Below are 20,748 nucleotides of genomic sequence, written 5' to 3'. Positions count from 1 at the left end.
ATTCCCCCTGCCTGGTCCTTCACTCTGGGGAAGAAGCCTCTGAGGAGGCCCCTGTGGCCTGCCACTGAATGAAACAGCTCCTGTCTCAGGTGAGTCCATAGCCTCAAACCCCTGGGAGACAACGGCAGAGGCCTCTGGATGAGGCATAGTCCTTTCCTGCACCAGAGACAGCATGAGATCTAGTCTGTGATCATCACCTTGCTTCTTTTTCATTTGTCACCACCCCAGGTCCACTCCTCCCTTGATCCCAATGCCCTACTGTCACCTCTTCTGATGTTAGTGTGAGTGTTGTGTGCATTTGTGTGGACACCCAGAGACATCTAATCCAGGTGAGTGAGGATGTTCTGGATTTCTGGCTCTCTTATTCCCAAAGCCAACCTGGTGTGTGTGGTGCAGCCCTAGCTGAGGATGGCCTGAGACTCTGCCCCTGTCCCGAGCCTTGGTTTATCCCACTCCTATTTGGGCCTCAGTTTTCCAAACGGATAGTGATGGATTAAACAAGGAGCTTTCAAAGCCTGCACAGATTCTGCCCAGGCTTCCACACCTCTGGGTGGTTTACGGCTGAGTGACAAGCAACCCCAGGCCTCTTCATAGCTGGAAGGCACCCCTCAGTGGCTCTGTGGGCCTCTCTTTGCTGCGGTGAGGATGAGGGTTCAGACTCACTTAACTTTGTGCCCTGAAGGATAAGGAACATTTCCTCAAGAACGGCTGAGGAACTGTGAGTGAAGAAGATGACTTGCACATGGCTCACATGCAAATCTGTGATCTGCAGAATAGATGGGCCATCTTTACTCATGGTACCTATGCGAGATGATCTCTCTGAAACGGGGATTGTCATGTTCAAGTTCACACTGTGCTTTAACGCAGAAGTAATATCTTTCTTGATAGTAGATATTGTAGTTTAGAGCACAGCTGAAAGAATAATGTTTGGCTCATCCAGACAGTCCCATTATGGAAGCGGATTGGGGAGAGAGTGGGCCAGGGGCTTCAGTAAACACAGAGAGAAAGTTGCCCTGTGGTTTAAGATGAAATCGACTGTTTGGCCCCCACAGCTGTCATGACCCAGGATTCCTCAGGTGGAATTACCACAGGAGGTTGTGTGGGGAGCCCTAGGCACCTTCGGGCCTGATTGCCTTGAGAGTCCAATCCCTGGGGCCTAAGCGTTGGAGAGCAGCCTTCTGCTGCGTGGATGTTTGCAGACTGGGCATGGAGCCAGTGCCAGGTATTCTCAGGCTCTGAAAGTGGGAAAGCTTGGTACGAAATGGGTGATAGCTAAGAAGGAGCCTTCCCTCCTCTTGACCAAAGTATCATCAGGTGAAGTCTTTGATTTTCAAGTGCTTCACACGGGTCCATGAAGGGTAACTACTACATAACATGAGTTTGTCACCAGTCTGTCTGTGAAAAAGCCTTCTCAGCCCCCAGCATCTTAGATCATTGGATTAATTGGGAGAAAGCTGATGGCATGGGTAAGATGGCTTCTCCATACCATCCATGTTCCTGCAATTATCCACTCAATGCCCTAGCATGTAGTTGAAACCAAAAAAAAAAAAGAAGAAGAAACAAAAAAGAGGTGTGCTTAGCACTTCCACCTAAAGGTGGTTGCAGGTTTCTACTGGGAAAGAGGAGCGTTTCATTCCTGGTAAGGCATGTGACCATTTATAAACCTTTCCATAATATCAGTGGCTGAAAGTCATTCCAAATGCTCTTTGTCTTCTGATTCGGTAAGGTCAGGGATGTGTCTTGAGATTTACTGAGCATGACAGTTCCTCAGATTTGAATTTTTGTAACACTTTTTGTCTTTTTCTATTCTATTTTTAAAAATTTTTATATTCTTTGTATGTGTTTCCTTTTATCTCCTTGTGTCATACATTTAAAAAGACAGGATTCTATCCATCATTTATTACCACCTCATTTCTTGAGAAACCTGTATGCAGGTCAGGAAGCCACAGTCAGAACTGGAGATGGAACTACAGACTGGTTCCAAATTGGAAAAGGAGGACATCAAGGCTGTATGTGGTCACCCTGCTTATTTAACATATATGCAGAGTTCATCATGAGAAATGCTGGGCTGGAAGAAGCACAAGCTGGTATCCAGATTGCCCGAAGAAATGTCTATAACCTCAGATATGCAGACAGTACCACCCTTATGGCAGAAATAGAAGAGGAGCCAAAAAGCCTCTTGATGAAAATGAAAGAGGAGAGTGAAAAAGTTGGCTTAAAGTTCAACATTCAGAAGACTAAGATCATGGCATGTGGTCCTGTCCCTTCATGGGAAATATATGGGGAAACAGTGTCAGTCTTCAATTTTGTAGGCTCCTAAATCACTGCAGATGGTGATTTCAGCCATAAAATTAAAAGATGCTTACTCCTTGGAAGGAAAGTTATGACCAGCCTAGATAGCATATGAAAATGTGCCAACAAAGGTCAGTCTAGTAAAGGCTGCAGTTTTTCCAGTAGTCATGTATGGATGTGAGAGTTGGACGGTGAAGAAAGTTGAGCGCCAAAGAATTGGTACTTTTGAAGTGTGGTGTTGGAGAAGACTCTTGAGAGTCCCTTGGACTGCAAGGAGACCCAACCAGTCCATCCTAAAGGAGATCAGTCCTGGGTGGTCATTGGAAGGACTGATGCTGAAGCTGAAGCTCCAATCCTTTGGCCACCTCATGCGAAGAGTTGACTCATTGGAGAAGACCCCTGATACTGGGAGGTATTGGAGGCAGGAGAAGAAGGGGACGACAGAGGATGAGATGGCTGGATGGCATCACTGACTCGATAGACATGGGTTTGGGTAAACTCTGGGAGTTGGTGATGAACAGGGAGGCCTGGGATGCTGCGAATCCTGGGGTTGCAGAGTTGGACACGACTGAGCAATGGAACTGAACTGAACTGAATATTTCTGGTGTATTTTCCTTCCATTTACAGCAGCTGTGATTTTTTTATTCTTTAATAAAGTCATGATCTTTTCCCCTTACATTTCTTTTTTTTCCGTTTATTTTTATTAGTTGGAGGCTAATTACTTTACATCATTACAGTAGTTTTTGTCATACATTGAAATGAATTAGCCATGGATTTACATGTACCCCCTTACATTTCAAAATTGTAATTACAAAGCACATTTATTGTAGCTGGGGTTTAAAGACAAAATTTTAAACAATGGAAATGGAGGAGGGATTCAAAGTAGAAATCCTAAGTATTAATAAAACAATCAGAGGACAAACACTATGTTTGATGGAATCAAGTAAATTTTGGTTTTGGAACATGAAATTTTAGTCTCTCTATCTGCAAATTAGATGGACACTTCCAAGCCAATTAAAACGAGCTTATTATGAATAAGATCAATGCTGTTCAGAAAATAATTATACAAAAGAATGAAAAATTTCATACCTCTATGCTTAACATGTTAGGCTCTATGAGTAAATTCCTGGAAAACAAACGTCATCCAAATTCAATCGATGATTATATATGGAGGTACTGTACGCCCATATTTCCATTCATCTACTGCTGCACATGTAGATTGTTTTTATGACTTGGCTAGTGAAAGAAATGCTGCCATGAGTGTTCAGATGCGTGTATCTTTTCTAACTGGTTTATTCGTTTTCTTCTAATATGTATATTCAGTAATGGAATTGCTGCATAACACAGTGGTTTCCTTCTTAGTGTTTTGAGGAAATTCCATAGTGCCTTCCATACCGGCTACACCAATTGTCGTTCCAACCACAGTTTACGAAGGTTTCCTGTACTCTACATCCTGGTCAAGATTTCACAACTGTGTTCTTTCTGATGATGGCCAATCTCTAACCCATTGTGGCTTTTATTTGCATGTGTGTGATGATTAACGATGTTGAACATCTCTTCATGTACTTGTTGAACATGCACGTGTCTTCTTTGGAGAAAGGTCTTGTGGTTAATTCGGTCCGTAGTGTCTGACTCTTAATGACCCCATGGACTGCAGCATCCCCGGCTTCCCTGTCCTTCACTGTCTCCCAGAGTTTGCTCAAACCTCTGTCTGATGAGTCGATGATGCCATGCAACAATCTTATACCCTGTGACTCCTCTTCTCCTCCAGCCCTCAATATTTCCCAATCAGGGTCTTTTCCAGTGAGTTGGTTCTTGGCATCAGGTGGCCAAAGTATTGGAGCTTCTGGTTCAGCATCGGTCCTTCCAATGAATATTCAGGGTTCCTTTCCTTTAGAATTGACTGTTTTGATCTCCTTGCAGCACAGTGGACTCATAATAGTCTTCGCCACCACCACAGTTCAAAAGCAACAGTTCTTTGGTGCTCAGCCTTTTTTGTTGTCCAGCTCTCACATCCATACATGACTACTGGAATAACCATAGCTTTGACAACTTGGACCTTTGTCAGCAAAGTGATGTCCATGCCTTCTTTTAAGATGTTGTGTAGGTTTGTCATAGCTTTTCTTCCATATATTTTGGATACGAACCCTTATTGGACATGACAATTGCCAGTATGTTATCCATTTCATACTTCATTTCTCATTTTATTGATGGTTCCCCATGCTGAGGGTTTCGAGTTTGATGTACGCTCACTTGTTCACTTTTCCTTCCACTTCTCTTGCTTTTGGAATTACACCCAAACTTCATTGCCAAGACTGATGTACAGGAACACAGTACCCCTTCCTTTCTAGGAGCTAAATGGTTTCAGTAGTTCTGTTCAAGCTTTTAATCCATTAGAAATTGGATAGCCTTAGATCCCAGAATTCTCTTACCATCCCTCCCTATTTGGGGGCAGTGTTCCTCTGGCCTCTAGAGAGTGAGCACAGATACAAACACACACACACCCAAGCACAGTGAATAGGAAAAGGACTGTGGGGTGGCATCAGAAGAGGGACAGAGAGGAGGACGGTAATAAGACGAACCTACAGGGGCTGGAGGCACTGCCTGCCTGAGACACGGACTTCCATATTTTCCAGGTCTTGTGCCACCTATGTCTGAGGACATCCCTAGAAGTCCATGTGGGCATCATCCCTGGTGTGCAGGTGGGGACACCAACAGGCTTTGAGAGACAGGGACTCATCCAGGACAGAGAACAGGTAGTAAACAGGAGGTTAGTCTGGGCCCAGTTCTGTCAACTCAGAGCTGCATACAGTCTGCGCGGGAGCTGTGTGGAGGGCTGTGTGGTGCAACAGTGTGAGGCCCGGGCTGCGTGGATGAGGGATGAGCAGGCAGTATCCCCAGGGCTATGTGCAGGTGTGTCAACTGTCAATCCAAAGAGGGCCCCCCGGGTGGTGAAGTCACTTCCTCGATGGCAGACCCTAAGAGAACTCGGAACCCTGTAACCAGGCACCCACCTTCTAGCAACAGCACCACAGCCAGTTATGGCTCACGTGGCTGGAAAGTCTTCATCCAGAAGGATGTTCTCCAGCTGTGTCTCAACTGGCCAGGGCTTCTGCTTCAGGAAACCCTGGAAGGAGAGGTTTTTCAGATGTTTCAGGCGGTTCAACGCTTAACCTTAATGCCTCTGGTCTTTTACCAGGAGGTCACCTAAGGTAATCCCAGTCAACATAGAGCTGGCCACACCAGGACTGGCCGCCACTGGGAGCCCTCCCTGGCAGCGCCAGCTGCCCTCATCTCCATGTGCAGGGAAGTGGGACTTGAGAGGAGGTACTCCGTCTGGGCAGGAGTGGGTTAGTGGGCACGTGGTGACCTAGGGGTCCTGTCAAAGTCACACCTGAGGACGGGCTGGCAGTGGGGAAGCAGGATCCCTGAGGTGCTCTGGTCTGTGCCAGTGTGGACCAAGGCTGACAGGTGGTCGGACGTCTGCATCCTCAGTGCAGGTCTGTGCAGAGAGTGGTGGGCATGTGTCTGGAGGGGAGCTGTCTGGGGTCCGAGAAGCACCACAGGCAGCTGGCCAGTGGCCTGAGACTCTCTACCCAGCTGCCAGGCACTTGTTCACAGGGCTCCTCACGGGACTGCAGACAGGAGCCAGTCCTCAGAGCCCCCTGCTCCACATCCCTGCATGGGGGGCAGGAGCCCCACACCAAGAACAGAGCCCAGGGAGGGCACATGGTGAGTGCCAGGTAGAAGGATCCCTGACACCCAGGACATTCTTGATCCCCGAGCCACCCTGGCTCACCCCTGGGTCCCTCCTGGAGTCCTGCTCCCAGAGGAACCTGACACTGTCAGCTCTGTGAAGCGCCCTGGCAGCCTAGGCCCTGACTTGTCCGGATGCAAAATCACTGTTCACTTACATGTGGGACTCTCACAAGGAGATTGTGATAGGATTTCACTTCATGTCCCCAAGGAGCCTGTCTGCATTTTTCTAAAGTTTATCGTGTAGTAACTCCATCCCCAGGTATCCACGTGGGCCTGAGAATCCTGATGTCTGTCACCCCAGGATCAGCCCCTCTCACCCCAGTTCTCATCCACAGAATGAGAAGTTTTGGACACCACCATTGGAATGATGCAGTTAACACCCGGGGAGCTGTCCAATACAAAGTGCCCCGAGATGCTAACACACGTAACCATGGCCCAGTGCCAGTTCACTCGTGATGCCAGGACGTTTATCCTGAGGAGGGCACTCCTGCCCCTCCTCCTGCCCTGAGTCCTGGACGCTTGGGGACTCAGTCTGAGCTCCAGCCCCTGCCTTCCTGGAGTCTTTGGTGCCGCCTCTGACTCGTGTCTCTGCTGTATTTCACCCCAGGGGGAAATTGTGTTCACAGGGGACAGGAGTGAGACCTGCAGCGTGTGGAGCATCCAGAGATGCAGACTGCAGACGTTGGTGGCAACCTGGTGCCTGCCTTCCTGGGCCGTGACCCCTCCTACCTAGCCACATTCCTGGGCACCTACAGGGCTTTTGGTACCCCCCCAGCAGGTGCTGGAACTTCTCTTCACGAGGTGAGCACTTCCCCTCCCGAACTGGGGACTCAGGGGGACCCGGGCAGCTTCCAGCTGTGAGTCGTGGGAATGTCTGTCCAACTCTCTGAGCCCCAGTTGGCCCCTTCTGCACACGAGGGGAAAGGGAGGAACAGCCCCCAGGGTGACTGTGGGCACTAAGTGGGTGCGTCCCGGAAAGTGCTTTCGGGAACCTGGTCCCCTAGAATAGCTAGGGTTGTGCTGAGTCATCACGTTCCTCCTCACCTCGAGGTATCCTCTGTCTCGGTTGTCTCTGTTCCTTTGACTTTGGCCCAAAGCATTTTCCAATTGCAAGGTGCGGTGTGAGAGGTGCCCTGTCCAGGGTGAGGGAGAGCAGGGGTCCCTGGGAGTGATCACTGGTGTCCCAGGCACTTGGAAGGGGTTGGTTGGGCTCTTTCACAATTGAAATATAGAGGAAGGTGCACAAGGCTCAGGCACTTTTCTGGGAACAAGCATCATGTAATGCATCGAGCAGAGAGCTGTCCTGCCCCCCATGTCTTCAGTTTTCTCTTGGTGAGGGACTGGGGGAGTAGGGGAAACCTGTCGCACTAGCCGTCACATTCGGGTGTGTCTCCAGTGCTGTCCATGTTACACCTTCCTGGCCTCCTGTAGGTACGGATGCATCCTCCCTTACTGCGATGAGGATGGTGGACCCCTGAACCAGTTGAAAATGTGAGTGAATTTTGATTCAAGAGGGAGGGCCTGCATTCCCCAGAGAGCTACCAGGAGTAATGGGGTTGCTGGATGGGCAGGGCTAGCAGAATCCTGGGTCTCACATAATCTGGATCCTACTAGGGCCAAGGTCTTGGGGGCTTCCCCTGGAAAAGAGGCCAAGAGAGCTGTGGAGGGGTCTGGGGTGCTCTAAGGAGCATCTGGTAGGTCAGAGGTCACAGTCCAACCCATGAGAGTCCACACCCATCCCCTGTCCATCCCAGTCCTGCCTCTACCCCCGATCCTGGGACACAGAGCACAAAGCGTAGAGAACATCCTGCTCACTCTCTTGTGGGCCCTCAGCTGGGGTTGCTCAGCTGGTGCTCAGGGGACCTATTGACACTCAGGGGACAGCTGAGCCCTCACTGGTAAAGGATGAGTATTAGTGGCAGGAGGAGATGAAGGCACGTCCCTAATGGATGAGGCAGCCTTTAGATGTAGGAGGTCAATCTGAGGTGTTAGGAGGCCCGCAGGAAGCCTGGGCAGATGACAGAGTCTATGTGTGCCCTCCTGGGCCAGATACTCCTGGGACCGCTTCATGTTCCCGAGATGCAGTGACCAGAGTGGACTCCCAGCCTGCCCTCGCAGTGGTGACACCAGGGGGCGGGGCAGGGGGAGGGTCAGTGCACTATGTCAAGCTGCCCTCAGGAAGCAGACAGATGGTCACGACGTGGATCAAGGGCTGTCACTTGAGCAGTCTCGTTGGTGGCTCCTCTCCTTGCAGCCCAAGGGACTGTCAAGAGTCTTCTCCAGCCCCACAGTTCAAACGTATCAATTCCTTGGTGCTCAGCTGTCTTTATAGTCCAGCTGTCACATCCACACGTGACTACTGGAGAAACCATAGCTTTGAGTAGACGGACATTCATTGGCAAAGTATGTCTCTGCTTTTTAACATGCTGTCTAGGTTAGGGCGTAAGTTTTCTTCCAAGGAGCAAGCGTCTTCTAATTTCATAGCTGCAGTCACCACCTTCAGAGATTTTGGAGCTCCAACGGATAGAGTCTGTCACTCTTTCCACTGTTTCCCCATTTATTTGCCACCATGGACCAGATGCCATGATCTGACTTTTTTGAATGTTGAGTTTTAAGCCAACATTTTCACTCTGCTCTTTCACTTTCATCAAGAAGGCTCTTTAGTTCCTCTTTGATTTCTGCCATAAGGGTGGTGTCGTCTGTATATCTGAGGTGATTGATATTTCTCTCCACAATCTTGATTCCATCTTGTGCTTCATCCAGTCCAGCGTTTCTCATGATGTCCTCTGCATATCAGTTAAAGAAGCAGGGTGACAATATACAGCCTTGACGTACTCCTTTCCCGATTTGGAACGAGTCTGTTGGCCCATGTCCAGTTCTAACTGTTGTCTCTCGACCTGTATACAGAGTTCTCTAGGCAGGTCAGGTGGGCCGGTATCCCCATCTCTTGAAGAATTTTCCACAGTTTGTTGTGATCCCACACAGTGAAAGCCTTTGGTGTAGTCCATAAAGTAGAAGAACATGTTTTTCTGGCATTCTCTTGCTTTTTCCATGATCCAACGGATGTTGGCAATCTGATCTTTGATTCCTCTGGCTGTTCTGAATCCAACTTGAACATCTGGAAGCTCACGGTTCATGTACGGTTGAAGTCTGGCTTGGAGAATTTGGAGCATTACTTTGCTAGCGTGTGAGATGAGTGCAATTGTGCAGTAGTTCTTTATTTTCTTGGGCTCCAAAGTCACTGCAGATGGTGACTGCAGCCATGAAGTCAAAAGACACTTGCTCCTTGGGAAAAAATCTGTAGCAAACCTAAACAGCATATAAAAAGCGAAAAGCTATGACAAACATATACAGCATATAAAAAGCTGAGACATTACTTTCCCAACAAAGATCCATATAGTCAAAGCTATGGTTTTTCCAGTAGTTATGGATGGATGTGAAAGTTGGATCATAAAGAAGGCTGAGTGCCGAAGAATTGATGCTTTTGAACTGTGGTGTTGGAGAAGACTCTTGAGAGTCCCTTGGACTGCAAGGAGATCAAACCAGTCAATCCTAAAGGAAATCAGTCCTGAATATTCATTGGAAGGACTGATGCTGAAGCTGAATCTCCAATACTTTGGCCCCCTGGTGGGAAGAGCTGACTCATTGGAAAATATTCTGATGGAGGCGAAGAGACAACTCATTGGGAAAGACTCTGATGCTGCAAAGATTGAAGGCAAGAGGAGAAGGGGACAACAGAGGAAGAGATGGTTGGGTGGCTTCACTGACTCCATGAACATGAGTTTGAGCAAACTCCAGGAGATAGTGAAGCACAGGAAAGCCAGTGTACTGCCACCCACAGGGTTGCAAAATGTCAGACTAAGTGACTGAACAGCAAGAACAAAGCAGGTGCTGGACCTTCTTCACCAGGTGAGCACTTCCCTCCACCTATGGCACACTGGGGAGTTGGTCCCATTCCAGCTGGAGTCACAGGAATATCTCTCCACCTCTTTAAGCCCCAGTTGGTCCCTCTGCACACAAGGGCAAAGGGAGAACCAACCCTCAGGGTGAATTTTGGGACTAAGTGGGTCCTTCCTGGAAAGTTGGAAAGTGATTTCTGGGGACCTGGCCCCATGGAAAAGTCTGTTGGAAGGACTGTGATTGTACTTAGTCATCATGTTCCTCCTCCCCTCAAGGAAGTCTCTGTCTCAGTTGTCTCTGACCTTTGACCTTGGGCCAAACTGATTCCCACTTGCAAGGTGAGTTGTGAGAGGTGCCCTGTCCTGGGTGAGTGAGAGCAGGGGTCCCTGGGAATGATCAGTAGTGCCCCAGGCACTCAGATGGGGCTGGTTGGGCTCATTCATTCTTGAAATATACAGGAAGGCCCACAAGGTGCAGGCACTGTTCTAGGAACAACCAAAACATGTAATACATTGAGCAGACAGCAGTCCTGCCCTCCAGGGCTTCAGTTCTCCTGGGGGTCACACTGTCACACTGGCCATCACATCTGGGCGTGTCTCCAGTACTGTCCATGTGATGCCTTCCTGGCCTCCTCTAGGTATGGATGCATCCTCCCTTACTCTGATGAGGACAGTAGACCCCTACACCAGCTGAAAATGTGAGTGGGACTTTGAATCAAGAGAGAGGGACTCAGTTTTCCAAAGAACCACCAAGTGAGATGTGACATGGAGGAGAACTGGCCTCTGAATGGGCAGGAGCAGAAGGCAAAAAGTCCCAGACCCCACAGGGCTGCCCGGGAGCTCAGTGTGGAAGGAAGGAAATGTCTCTGACTCTTTTGCCCACCTGACTCCCCCAGGGCCATGTTCACCATCCTGGGCACCTAGCTGTACCATTAACCTGAGTGTTTCCACCAGCCCCCAGAGTCTCCCTGCCTGAGGATGCTACTGGCTTAAATAGAGCTCAGCATGCCTGACTCAGACCTGGAGCACCAAACCCTACATCTCCTGGCACAGCTGGAGACCCTGGAGCCCACTGAGGCAGAGGGGGATGTGATGGGAGCAAATGAGGATGGGAGGTAGCTGAACCGCACAGAGCAGAAACTTCTGAGGCTTGATCTGGGCCAGGAGCAATGAGGAAGCTCAGATCACTATTGCCCTGGACTACAGTCTGGGAAGACTTTCTGGGGCTGGCATCTTTGAGAGATCATTGAGTGGCAGTGAGAAGCTTTCTTTTCTGTTTTTGGGAGACACTTAGAAAAGCAGTCCTATTGGTGTTTTCTCTCCTTGGAACTACAGCATCAGCTCCAGAACAAGCTCTGGAAACATCTCCAGACCTGGAGCCAACTACACCTCTACTGCCCACCAGAGCTCCAGAGTTAGAGCAAGTCTATTTTTGGTATTTTTTTTAATGTATACTAAACTGTTTATGATATAAAGTTCACTTAAAATTTAATAGTTTGATTATCTTAGATTGTTCATGTAAATTACAATAAGTTCATTCACAATGTTACATAACCCTATTAAATGTCTATTTGAGAACATTTTCACTCTTTTCATTGCTAAATAATATTCCATTCAGGAGCCAGTATATTTGGCTTTCATCTGTTGATAAACATTCGAGTATTCACCTTTGGGCTCTTCTGAACAGTGGTGCTCTGAATAGTTGTGTACAGGCATGTGAATATGTGTATTCACATGCTTTTGGGTATTGATGTAGGAGGGGAATTTGGGGATTGACTGAAAACTGTAGGCTTGTCCTTTTGAGAAACTGCTGAAGTGTTACATACAGTGGTTGTAACCATTTGACAGAGAAGGCACTGGTGACCCACTCCAGTACTCTTGCCTGGAAAATTCCATGGACAGAGGAGCCTGGTGGGCTGCAGTCCATGGGGTCGCTGAGAGTCAGACACGACTGAGCAACTTCACTTTCACTTTTCACTTTCATGCATTGGAGAAGGAAATGGCAGCCCACCCCAGTGTTCTTGCCTGGAGAACCCAGGCACAGGGGAGCCTGGCGGGCTCCCATCTATGGGGTCACACAGAGTCAGACACGACTGATGTGACTTAGCAGCAGCAGCAGCAGTACCATTTGACAATCCCCAGAGTTTAGGTGTATAATTTCCACTTCTTCATTTGTATTGCACTTTCCTCTCTCTCCGTCCTTCTCTCTTTCTGGTCCCTCACTCTAAGGAACAAGCCTGTAGATTACAAGTTGCCATATGAAGAGGCATCTGTGGTTTAGCATTGAGACCATGACAGAGGAGCTCTTGGGTCCTGACTCAATGAGTTCACAGTCCTAGACACCAGGGAGACACTGGCAGAGGCCTCCAGGTGAATCATGGTCAATTCCTGGTCCACAGATAGTGTGGAATGATAAATGTTTGTTGCTTAAGTCACGCAAGATTGGCTAATGTTGTCACACAGAATGGACCACTTACACAGCCATCAAGCATTCAGGCCCTGGCCCCTTCCTCCCCACTGTCCCCTACTGTCCTCCCAACCTCCCACCAGCCGCACTAGCTTCCTCTGGCTTCATCTCTGGGCAAACACATTTTGTGTGTCCATACACTTGTGCCTTCTTCTAGGATAATTATCCCCACATGTGTGAATGGCTCGCACCTTCTCATTACCCTGCTGGGGACAGACATGTCCCCTCAGTGCAGCCCCTTATGACCACATTGTGGCACCTACTTTTTTTCAATATAAAACTTGCTTCCTTCTGTGTTTCTCCAGTTCCCCCTCCAGACTGTGACCCTGGTGCTTCTTTTCATCACAGCCCCCACTGAATGCTCAGGGCACAGCTGGTAATTGAATAGGTAAGAGGCTCCATTCCTCCACTGAGAAGCTGGGATGCTATTAGGAGGAGGTATAGGCCAGGTCAGGGGCAGGGGAATGTGTAGGAGTGTAAGGGATTCTCTCCTCACCCCAGTACTGGACACATCACCCCTTTGATGGGAACCACTCATACTACACACCAAGCGGGGAAACCACAGCACAAACCATACCTCTGAGAGACTTCAGGACACTAACATTCCTTGGGCCGCAGGAGGGAATGTGACAGGATCCACAGGAACCAGGGGCTTTGAGAGGGACCTTGAAGAGGCCCTCAACCTCCTCTTGTCCACTTCAGCCATGTGGTGTCTAATTCCCTTCTGAGGACTCCTCACCACAGCCAGTGCAGGTGTTCTGACCTTGATTCCATATGAGGTCTAACAAGGTGGACTTTGCCTTAGTCCAAGGAAAAATGATGCATGTTTCTGTCACTGTTGCCACCCCAAGGTCCACCCCTCCCCTGACCCCACTCCCTATGGTCCCTTCCTCTGATGTGTGTCAGTGTATGCTTGTGCGCACACCCAGAGAATCTACTCCACATTGCCAAAATATCCTGCGGTCTTAGGACCTGTAATTGCCACGGCAAACTATGTGGCAGGGAGACAGCCCTAGCCTAGGATATCCTAACTCTCCCTTCATCTCAAGACTCTGCCCCTGCCAAGGCTGATTAGTAGTAAAACACACACACACACACACACACACACACACACACACACACACACACACTAAATAAAACTTCACAGGCTAAAAGGTATTGACTGAAAATTTATAGAAGCAATATATAATTTTGGTACCTATTGTCTGACTCAGTTGACCAAGTAGAAATTGTTATTCTTAAAGAAATCTTACAAAGACAGAATCTATAGTCATGAAATTATGATTAGGATAAGAAAACTTGACATTTATTTTTTTAAAAAACTGATATCAAGTCAAACACTTTAAGGAAATGTAAAATAAGGATATTCCAGCCAGGAGTCCTGAGGCTGACAAAAGCCCCTCCCCGCCCCCACCGGCCCTGGAGCGAGGGCGCAGGCGTGAGCGGCTGCAGGTGCCAGTGCGCAGGCGTGAGCGGCAATAAGTGCGAGGGCGGAGGCCCAGGGACGCCAGAGCTCCCAGGACCGGTCCTGAGGGAAGTTGGAGGCTGGGTCTGTCCCCACTAAGCAACGCCCCGGACCGGGGAGCATCCCAGACACGAGTAAGTGCAGCTCTGTCCGCAGCCCCTCACCGCGCGCCCCCGCCTGCCCAACGGCCAGCGGCCCCCAACTCCTCCAGCCTCGAGGAGCGCGAGCCTCGCTAGGTCTGCGGCTCCGGGGTCGCCGCCACCGGCCACAGGGTGAGGACGCCGGGCCGGGGCCCCAAGGCGGTCGTGGAGCAGTTCGCGCCCGGCGCACTCGGAGCCCTCCCTGCTCGGAGCCCCACGACCGCGGGGGGCGGCCTCTGGGTCTGTGGGCGCCGCCTGAACTCTGTCGCCGTGGGCTTGCGCGTTCAGAACAGGGAGGTGCCTGAAGTTGGGGCCGTGGGGTGCGCGTCGGGCGTGGTGGTCCCCAGGTGTGAAGAGGTCTCTGCTCCGGGATGCGCTCCGGTGGTGGGAGCGAGCGCACAGCTCGGGGATCCTGTTCGCTGGCCGCCGGCAGCGGATGTTCAGATGGGACTCCCTGCTCTTTCCTAAAGCCTCCTGGAGGATCAGGTACAAAAGGTTAAAGTTCACTTTCACATTCAGTGTTTTCGGGCTTTATTGACTGACTGTGACTAACTCACCAAGCGCTTCCAGGAGGGTAATTCGTGACATGCTAACACCTAAGCAATGTTTCAAGTAAAGTAGTCCCTGCCTTTTAATGTTTTTGCATATGGAGGGCTTTTTGAACAGTTGTTTTTGTTTCTGTTCATCTTTTCCAGCAACAGACCATTGAGGAACGGCATTACTCTAAGTTAAAGGAGCATTTAGAATTTTTATTTCTGCACAGTAATCATAGATGCTAAAGTGTTTTCAAATTCTAGCATCTACAAAGAGCTCAGTTGTTGTTTGGTAAATTTTGCTTGAAGGGAAGACCTTGGAATCCAGAGAAATGTTCATTTCATGAAATTGTGGTGCACCCTTTTGCAATTTTGAATATCTAATCCAGGGGAATTCTCAGATTTTTTCCAGAAAATGCATATTTTGCTTGAGAATAGTTTGGGTTTTGTTCTGTGGTTTTTTATGTGCTGTTTGTTGGTACCTACTTCAGTTCAGTTCAGTTCAGTTGCTCAGTCATGTCCAACTCTTTGTGACCTCATGAATCACAGCCCGCCTGTCCATCACCAACTCCTGGAGTTCACTCAAACTCGTGTCCATCGAGTGGTGATGCCATCCAGCCATCTTGTCCTCTGTCATCCCCTTCTCCTCCTGCCCCCAATCCCTCCCAGCATCAGGGTCTTTTCCAATGAGTCAACTATTTGCATGAGGTGGCCAAAGTATTGGAGTTGCAGCTTCAGCACCAGTCCTTCCAACAAACACCCAGGACTGATCTCCTTTCGGATGGACTGGTTGTATTTCCTTGTAGTCCAAGGGACTCTCAAAAGTCTTCAACACAACAGTTTAAAAGCATCAATTTTTCAGCGCTCAGCTTTCTTCACATTCCAGCTCTCACATCCATACATGACCACTGGAGAAACCATAGCCTTGAATAGATGTACCTTCATTGGCATAGTAATGTCTGTGCTTTTTAATATGCTACCTAGATTGGTCATAACTTTCCTTCCAAGCAGTAAGCGTCTTTTAATTTCATGGCTGCAGTCACCATCTGCAGTGATTTTGGAGTCCCCAAAAAAATAGTCTGACACTGTTTCCACTGTTTCCCCATGTATTTCCCATGAAATGATGGGACCAGATGCCATGATTTAGTTTTCTGAATGTTGAGCTTTAAGCCCACTTTTTCATTTTCCTCTTTCACTTTCATCAAATACCAGACCACCTGACCTGCCTCTTGAGAAACTTGTATGCAGGCCAGGAAGCAACAGTTAGAACTGGACATGGAACAACAGACTGGTTCCAAATAGGAAAAGGAGTTTGTCAAGGCTGTATATTGTCACTGTGCTTATTTAATGTATATGCAGAGTATATCATGAGAAATGCTGGCCTGGAAGAAGCACAAGCTGGAATCAAGATTGCCAGGAGAAGTATCAATAACCTCAGATATGCAGATGACACCACCGTTATGGCAGAAAGTGAAGAGGAACTAAAAAGCCTCTTGATGAAAGTGAAAGAGGTACCTCCTTAGGAGGCTTCAAAACAATCTAATTAAAACTAGTGATTGGTGCAAAGCACTATGCTTTGTAACACAGAGATAGGTTGTCTTTCTCTATCAAAATTGTTTCTTGAGTTAGCAAATTTTTCCCTTGAAACAGTCAGGAATGACTTTTTAAAACCCTGCAGTTCTGACTCTGATAATTAGGAAGTACATTGTTTCACTGTTGAAGATAATGGCAGACATTTCAAACATGGACAACAGGTACACAAGAGAAATTCGAGTACTGAGTTCAGTGCATTGGGGTCCGCAATAAAACTGAGTTTCTCTTCTAAGGGAAAAAGAAGGAAAACCACCTGGTGATGACCACAGGCTCTTTCCGTACACCAAACACCCAGAGGAAGGGGAGGAGGTGGAGTGATTCTCAGATGGATTGGCTGTTTGTTCACTTACCAACCACAGACTTCCTTTCCTTGATGTTTCTTGACTCCCAAAGAAATTAGAAGTGTGGTTCCTTCCCAGGATATTTGAATGGGAAAGATCCTTTCAATTCCTAGGCAGGTGACAAGATCCATTGTCTAACTTTCATCTCCCTGAACCTTGTAAGTAGCTCTGAGAACATCTTCTTCTCTATTGAGTTAGGCAGAAATGGAGGGTGGTGGAGCCTTGGGGGGCAAATGTTCCAAAAGCTGGACCAAAACTGAATCACTGTCTTCAAAGAAATAGACTTGGATGCCAGAATTTTGATCTTAAGGCCTCTTGCAACATTAGGGAAATCATTAGTAGTTGAAGTATTCCACACCATATAAAACTCCATGAGATCAAATGTATTATTGACTGAAAATTGATGAAAGGAAAAGAATATTTTGAAATTTTCTGGTATCTGATATTTGACCCAAGTCAGTCAACCACATACAAGTACTGATCACTAAAGAATCTCCCAAAAAGGATATTTATAGTCATTCAGCTGTGATGTGGTTAACAAACATGTCATTTTTTAAATGAATCCTAACTAAAATATTTTCAATTAGAAACAAATATGGATAAACCACAAATAGTTTGCTGTGCTGTGTTTTCAAATCAAGATCAAGGAATTAAAATCTATTGAAGTTTTCTCTTGAAAATACTTTCTCTACACTGTGTTTCAAATATTATTATAATTCTTATTGCAGTTTTTATTAAGTTCAGAATTTAAAATGTTGAGGAATTGAAGTTCTCTGAGTTCAAATGACTGAGTCACAGTTAACAAGGTTAAACTGGACGTTAAAACTATTAATGGTACAAAATTTACTTTGGTTATTTAAATGTACTAGATTGATGGCTATTTAAGTTCATCCTATGATTAACATTTTTGTGGGTATAATAGTTTATGCTGAATTATCAAATCACTTAAAATTTGAGAAGCACATCACTCTGTTTCCCACATGAGAGTGCTGAGTGGGCGCTCACCTGGGGAGACTGCACTTCCTCCTGTGGTCATTCAGGAGCCCAGACCTCTCCTGTCCTCGGCCTCTTCCATCCCAAGGACCTCATCCCCATCTGTATCCTTCAGCAGAAGGGGCAGGAACCTGGAGAAATGCCTGTGGGAGGTTATAATAGGCCAGGATGGAACATCAGTTTCTCTCCTGCTTCATTGGCCATGATGAGGTCCTGTGGCCACAGAAGAAGCTGGGAAGTCTTCCAGTGGTGTGCCCCAGGAAAGGCAGTGAATTTTCATGGAAAATCAACTTTTAACATGTAAAAATAAAATAGTAACCCCCAAGGAAAAGTAAAAATGAGAGAAATTCCTTAAGAGAGCATAGAAAATGGACCCATTCTAGCTAACAGAGACCCCAAATAAAACAGAGTTATGCGGTCATAACAGACCTGAGATTAAGTAATGTTCTCTGAGTTCTTAGAAAACCACAAACAAAAGCTCTGAAGAGTTCTGATTCTGCTAAGGGTCCTACCTGTGAGCACTCTGAAGGAGAAGTTCCGTTAACCACCAGTCATGGCAGACTGTGGTCCAGCTGCAAGGATTCGTGCTTAGACTGCACAGGGCCGTTTAACCCCCTTAAAGTCTCCCAGCTGAGCATTCTGGGGCTTTTGCTTTTTAAAAGTTCTTCCCTCCCTTCAGCCCCGGGAATGTGCTTTCAGTTACAGGCAAGAATTGTGTGTCCCCAGCTTGCAAACCTTGCGGACAGTACCCTGTCCTTTTGCTTCAGGTAACACTGATTGTTTTCTGAAATTTATTTATAATTTTAGGATGACATCAGCAATAACAAGTAACTCATTTAGACCTATTGTGTTTCAAATCTCTATTGAATATTTACCATACAATCTCTCCTGTGCACAGAGCAGACAGAGAATTGATTGAGCAGTGTCTTGGTCTGGCAGGAGCTCTTAAAGGAGAGGAGACATGGTATGAAGGGCCTGCTGTCCTAGCAGAAATGATATAAGAGAACCTGCTTTGAAAATTCAAGGAATGATACTAGATTTGGACGTTGCCTGTAGCTGATAGGTTCTGGACTCCACTTTCAGAGATGAACAAGATATATTCAGAGGAAGCTGGCATCAGGTGCTGTAGAAACAGGTCCTGTGATACAAGGTATCATAAGGAATATTTGCAGCTATTAAATTCACATCTTTTAACTTTATAAATGGATGCAATAATTGCTCATATGAAGTGAAAAGGTCACGGGTAATATCAGGTAATCCCATTTTTTAAAATGCTATGTAATTGTAGGTGAAATTAGGCAGACTATTTTGAATGGTAGTTTCCCAAATTTCTAAAACATTTTGTTAATATAATCAGAAGAAAGCTATAAAAATTCTTTGGTTAGATAGACTAATCTCTACACTAGACACACAGAGCTGGGGTATAGGCAAGTGATCCCACCAAGGAGGTTCCCACCCTTTTCCTGCAGGTCCCAAGAGGTGGCTACCTCCTCTCTATTCTCTGTTGTGGTCCCAGGGCCTAACTCAGGGGCTCAACCATCACTCTCTGAAATTCTGCACTTGGAAAGTGATGTATTGTGTCATAGTCAAGACAATGATTTCCACTAGACGGCTCCCCCCAAACATTGAGACTTGCCGAATTTGGTTTACTCTCATAGCAAGACTGTGAATGTGGCAACTGATTCTTGGCCTGTTTGGCAGACAGACCCATGGAGCCCTGCAGTGCTCCTGCTATTTCTCACAGGGCCACCAGAGGGCAGTGTGTGGCTGCTTATGGCAAACACTGCAAGGAGATCCAACTTAGTCAATCCTAAAGGAAATCAATCCTGAATATTCATTGGAAGGACTGATGCTGAAGTGGAAACTCCAATACTTTGGCCACCTGATGCGAAGAACCAACTTATTGGAAAAGACCCTGATGCTAGGGAAGATTGAAGGCGGGAGGAGAAGGGGACGACAGAGGACAAGATGGCTGGATGGCATCCCCGACTGAATGGACATGAGTTTGCCTAGCATCCGGGAGTTGGTGATGGACAGGGAAGCCTGGTGTGCTGCAGTCCATGGGGTTGCAAAGAGTCAGACATGACTGAGCCACTGAACTGACTGACTGCCCCATTCAAAAGAGTCCTTTTCAAGTTAAACTTCCTCAGAACATGTTTTATAAACTTGAGAGAATTTCTTTAAAATATATTGACATGCTTTTCATCTCCCAACCCTGGGATTAAAGCTGGGTCACCTGCATTGCAGCCAGGTAGTTTAATTTTAATTTTATTATTTTTTTTAATAGGCTAATTACTTTACATCATTACAGTAGTTTTTGTCATACATTGAAATGAATCAGCCATGGATTTACATGTATTCCCCATCCCAGTCCCCCCTCCCACCTCCCTCTCCACCCGATCCTTCTGGGTCTTCCCAGTGCACCAGGCCCAAGCACCTGTCTCATGCACCCAATCTGGGCTGGTGATCTGTTTCACCCTAGATAATATACATGTTTCAATGCTGTTCTCTTGAAACATCCCACCCTTGCCTTCTCCCAGAGTCCACAAGTCTGTTCTATATATCTGAGTCTCTTTTTCTGTTTTGCATATAGAGTTATCATTACCATCTTTCTAAAGTCCATATATATGTGTTAGTATACTGTAATGGTCTTTATCTTTCTGGCTTACTTCACTCTGTATAATGGGCTCCAGTTTCATCCATCTCATTAGAACTGATTCAAATGAATTCTTTTTAATGGCTGAGTAATATTCCATGGTGTATATGTACCACAGCTTCCTCATCCATTCATCTGCTGATGGGCATCTGAGTTGCTTCCATGTCCTGGCTATTATAAACAGTGCTGCTATGAACATTGGGGTGCACGTGTCTCTTTCAGATCTGGTTTCCTTGGTGTGTATGCCCAGAAGTGGTATTGCTGGGTCATATGGCAGTTCTATTTCCAGCTTTTTAAGGAATCTCCACACTGTTTTCCATAGTGGCTGTACTAATTTGCATTCCCACCAACAGTGTAAGAGGGTTCCCTTTTCTCCACACCCTCTCCAGCATTTATTGCTTGAAGACTTTTGGATAGCAGCCATCCTGACTGGTGTGTAATGGTACCTCATTGTGGTTTTGATTTGCATTTCTCTGATAATGAGTGATGTTGAGCATCTTTTCATGTGTTTGTTAGCCATCTGTATGCCAAAATGGGCCAAAGAACTCAACAGACATTTCTCCAAGGAAGGCAGGTAGTTAAGAATTAAAAATTCAGACTGTTTCTGCAC

General features: G+C 47.0%; 1 long non-coding RNA gene across 1 annotated transcript; it reads left to right on the top strand.

The window, feature by feature from the left end:
* The first annotated feature begins 262 nt into the window (after nucleotides 1-262).
* On the top strand, nucleotides 263-2,968 carry LOC139033712 (uncharacterized). The gene is made up of 2 exons (XR_011486198.1): nucleotides 263-329; nucleotides 1,879-2,968. It is a non-coding gene; the product is annotated as an uncharacterized lncRNA (long non-coding RNA).
* Nucleotides 2,969-20,748: the final 17,780 nt, after the last annotated feature.

This window comes from Odocoileus virginianus, unplaced genomic scaffold (assembly GCF_023699985.2).
Source record: "Odocoileus virginianus isolate 20LAN1187 ecotype Illinois unplaced genomic scaffold, Ovbor_1.2 Unplaced_Scaffold_39, whole genome shotgun sequence".
In the NCBI taxonomy this organism is placed as follows: domain Eukaryota; kingdom Metazoa; phylum Chordata; class Mammalia; order Artiodactyla; family Cervidae; genus Odocoileus; species Odocoileus virginianus.
The sequence above is the reverse complement of the archived record's forward strand: the minus strand, read 5'-3'. Positions and strand labels throughout refer to the sequence as shown.